Source organism: Notechis scutatus, chromosome 3 (genome assembly GCF_049901735.1).
Source record: "Notechis scutatus isolate UNSWTSFEM ecotype Mainland chromosome 3, rNotScu1.2, whole genome shotgun sequence".
Taxonomy (NCBI): Eukaryota; Metazoa; Chordata; class Lepidosauria; order Squamata; family Elapidae; genus Notechis; species Notechis scutatus.
The window spans coordinates 169,532,589-169,537,510 of record NC_142011.1 but is presented as its reverse complement, the minus strand read 5'-3'; positions in this window follow the sequence as shown (position 1 = coordinate 169,537,510).

The following is a 4,922-nucleotide window of genomic DNA, read 5'->3' as shown; positions in this document are numbered from 1 at the left end:
CAATTTCCAAATTTGTTATCTGCAGACTATGATCTGCAGTGATGATAGATTTGAAGGGATTACTTTGAAATAAATTGCTGGAATCAAAAAATAACTGCTGTAGATCTAAATTGTTGAGTCTGTTGATGGATGAGAGAAAGAAATAAGACATTTTACAAGGTAACAATACATGAAAGTTTAAATGACTAATGTGCAAATGAAATCAAAAACAAAAAACCCCAAGACACTCAAAATGCCAGACGATATTCTATTTTAAACCTGCTGGAAGGAGGACATGAGGACAAAAAGCATAGAAATGGATAATTTGATGGATACAGGTTGATTCTAACCTACTCTGTCCCAGTTCAAAACTTTTTGGGAAGTTCAAATACCATTTGTTGATCTGAGACTCAACAAGTGCTGTAATAGTGATGCCAGTTGCTTTAAGGCCTTTATAATTTTACTTTGCATAAAATACCATTGTTGGGACAAAAGGAAGAAAATGATTAATTCAGCAATTAATAGGTCTATCCTTAACTCAGAGTGAGAAAAGGCCACATTAGCATCCCAGTCATAACGCTTGGACAGGAGATGACATCATATGGCTCGGAGAAGCAGACATATCAAATTACAGGCACTGTAGATTGATAGACATTTGGGAAACTCAGTGGAAGCAATATGATCAAATGATTGAAAAGTGGGAGGTGCAGGAAAGACAATAAATAACTATGGAAGTCATGCCAGACTCAGACAAAGGGTTACCGTCTATTGTGGAAGATACTGAGATAGGCAGGTGGCCTGAAGACGATTAAGATAATACTTTGAGAGATGAATGCTACTATACTCTCCTTTCTTATGCAAAGAACCATGGCATTTTTATTTTCTTGTGATAAAGGATGTTCCCAAAATGCCAGGCTAAAGATGGAGGCTTTAAAAAAGAGAAGGAGGAGGGGGAAGGGGGAAGAGAAGGAGAATGAGAGCTATGCAATAATTCTTTTTAAAGGAAGTAAGTATAGCAGCACTATAATTGTAGTTTAAAGTTCTTTCTTACTATAATTTTTCAAAGGACGAGGTTAATGTAATTAATATGATTCTGCAAAAAATGTATTGTGCTTTGGCAATCATTATGTATGATGCAAGCTGTCATACACTGAATCCTGATTATTTTTGTTCAATGATTCTTTAATTCACTATTCTCCATTCCCTTAATTTTTTTGAAGTAATTAATGTTTAATATTTCTGTAAGATAAGAAATTTGGAATTGCTCATTCAAAACACATTTGCAATTTGATCTTTATCTTGAATTCATGTAATCATTTAGTTTAGAAGACTTCTGTACACAAAAGAGAAAGTAGATATCACTAATTACATTTCATTTGTTTGAAACAGCACATTTGATAGGAATGCTACAGTTTTTGAAATTACTACATAAATTCAACATTTTCAAATAATGCAGCCCTCAGGGTGGAGAAAACTGGAAATGGTTTTTCATATCCTGGAAGGGGCTTTGGGGCAAATTTCTACTTTTATTTTCTTTCACAGAAATATGGTGACACTTTATAAGGGTTCAGCTTGTAGTTAAAAGATAATTGGGAGACAGGAGCTACATTAATTATGGAAAGCATTATGCACAGGATGATCTAAGGATACATAAGTAGTTATGCTTAATGATTTTTCCCTGCCTGCCTGCCTTCCCAAAATTCTATTCTAAAAAGGCATAATATTGGGCACATCTGCTGGGGAAAGTCTTCCATAATCCCAAGGTGAACATCTTTGATGATTTCTGCAGTAATTCATGGGAAAGCACCTTTCAATCCAGCCAAAAATGTCATTTTTCCAAAGACAATCTTAACATGACAAAAGAAATAATTATACTGATAGTGTTAAGTATGGAGAATAACGGAGACCAGACATCTGACCAGTGACTTCAACTCTTTAATAAAGTGATAGAACATAACAGAGCAATGCTATGGGCAGCAGTAACCCTTTTATAGGGTTAGCTGCTGCCTTATTAACCAATGAAAATGTGCAACAGGTTCAAACTACTGACCAATAAGGACAGTCCCAAGAGTGGCCAATCAGGGACTGGTTCTGGCCCAATCCCAAGTTGTTGTATAAGGACCAATCAAGTGTGCAGGTTTTCAACCCCTAATTTGCATTTAGGTTATTCACTTTTATTGATTCACAACACCCCTCCCCCTTGGGTTCCATTTGAGGGGAGCTGTAATAAAATCCTCAAGATAGGCAGGCCGTTTGGTCTGCCTGGATGATTTCCAAGGCTCCACCGGGTTTTGTCCAATGTCCGGTTCCGGTGGAGCGTTTGGATGACCATTGTTAAGTTCTATTTCACTGCACGGCGATTCCGTGCTGCATTCACTGTGGTTGTCTCTGCTACTGCGTGTTTCTTCGGGGTTTTGCAGTTCGTTTTCCCCGTATTAAAGTTCCCTGAAGACATCAACTCCCTCCCCGCTTCACGTTCCGGTGCTTCGCTGGGCTGTAGGGCTCCCGTTGACCTGCTATTAGTTGTATCAAAATCAATTTCCTCGATACTCCCTCCCCCTTGAGTTGGTGAACCGGGGAAGTCATGGCCGCTGGGTGGTAATCTCGATCGGAGCTGGTCTATGTGGCGTTTCCACACCCTCCCATCGCCTGTTAGCAGGCGGTAAGATCTAGGCCCAGTGAGGTGGGTAACGGTTGCGGGTATCCATAACGCAGTCGCCGGAAACGTTTTTGGCAAAGATTAAATCGCCTACCTTAAATTCCCGGCATTTGCTGCTGGAGCCGAAAGGTTTTTCCGGTGCGAAAGCGGGGTGGAGCCGGTCAAGGTGCGATCGTATTTTCCGGCCCATAAGAAGTTCAGCGGGTGTTTTGTTGGTCACGCTGTGGGGCGTGATGTGCTGCAATAAGAGGATTCTATTGATTTTCTCGTCGATGTTGCCAAATTCCATTTTGTGCAGGGTCTTTTTCACAAATTGTACCATGCGTTCTGCACGTCCATTCGCCGCAGGGTGCGCGGGTGAGGTTAGCGCATGGCGGATGCCCCGATCAGCAAGATATTGTTCAAAGGGCAATGCAGTGAACTGTGGGCCGTTGTCCGAGACCAACACGTCCGGAAAGCCGTGTGTGGCAAATAGTCTGTTTAATTTATTAATAACTGAGTCAGTTGTAGTTGTATGCATTTGATGAATCTCGAGCCAGTTAGAATAGGCGTCGACCGTAATCAGGAAAGTGTGACCTTTGGTAGGCCCCGCAAAGTCAATATGAATACGGGACCACGGTCCCCTCGGCGTTTCCCATTCAGTTGGGCTTGCTTTAGGTGGGGCGTTGCTGACGTCCTGGCAATGTTGGCATGTAGCGACCCAGGCCTCGATTCTTTTGTCGATTCCCGGCCACCAAGCATAGCTGCGTGCGAGTGATTTCATCCGCACAATGCCCGGATGTCCCTCATGCAATACCGCCAACACAGTCTGTTGCAATTTGCCAGGGATTATGACTCGATCGCCCCACAAGATACAGCCTTTTTGGGAAAACAGTTCGGTTTGACGGGCTTTGAAGGGTGCCCATTCCGGTGCAATTTGGTCCGTCGGCCACCCCCGTTCAACCCAGCATAGTATGTGTTGCAGAACTGGGTCACGTTTCGTTTCAAAAGCAATGTCTCTAGCCGTCAAGGGTGGTGCCTGTAGAGCTTCAATCTGTAGTGTTGAGAGGGTTGGGGCTGGATCCACAACAGCGTCTGGGAGCGGTGTTCTGCTCAGTGCATCGGCGTGGAGAATCGATTTCCCCGGGCGGTGTTGCAAGGTGTAGTTGTAGGCCGCCAGGAATTCAGACCAACGGGTCATTCTGGGGGATAATATATATGGGGTTGGTTTATTACCCGCAATGATCCCCAGTAGCGGTTTATGATCAGTGATTATTGTAAACGCACGGCCATAAACATATTCGTGAAATCTTTTAACTGCAGCAACAATAGCTAAAGCTTCTTTATCCAGCTGACTATAATTTCATTCAGCTTTAGCTAAGGTTCGCGAAAAAAACGCAATGGGGGCCTTCGCTCCGTTTGGTAACACGTGGGCCAGAATTGCCCCAACCCCAAAAGGTGATGCATCACACGTGATAGTGAGCGGCAGAGTCTCGTTGTACTGCATAAGTACTGAATCAGAAGTTAGCAATTTCTTTACTTGTTGGAAAGCATGTTGTTCCCGTTGTCCCCAAACCCACGTTGCTTTTTTGTCTAATAGTCTATGCAATGGTTCAGCTACTGTTGCTTTGTGGGGTAAAAACACATTATAGAAATTGATAAGTCCAAGGAACGCCTGTAGGTCTGCCTTGTTCCTCGGAGTGGGTGCCTTTTTAATTGCTCGTAATTTGTCTTCGGTGGGATGAATTCCTTGGCTGTCCAGGAGGTATCCCAAAAATTCTACTTTTTCGGTACATAAGTGGCATTTATCTTTTTTTACTCTGAGGCCTGCATTTTGGAATCTTCATAAAACCTCTCTGAGTCGTTTTTCTAGGATGTCTTTGTTAGGTGCGGCGATGAGTACATCGTCGAAATATGGGACAACGCCTTTTATCCCTTGTAACAACCTTTCCATTAAACTCTGGGCGACGCTTACTCCGAATTGGAGCCGGTTGCATTTAAATGCGCCCTATGTGTTACGATCGTTTGCGCCGGCTGTGGTTGGGTCTACAGGCAATTGTTGATATGCCTGGGCTAGATCTAGTTTGGCAAAAACTTTCCGCCGCCCAGGGAATGGAGTAAATGTTGCACTACCGGTACTGGATAAGCACTTTGCTGCAGTGCGTGGTTTAATGTGGCCCGGTAGTCTCCACAAATTCTTAGGGACCCATCAGGCTTGATAGGCGTCACTATCGGGGTTTCCCAACGGGCGTGGTCGGTGGGTTCCAGTATGCCCTGCGCTATCAGCTTATCGAGTTGTTCGTCG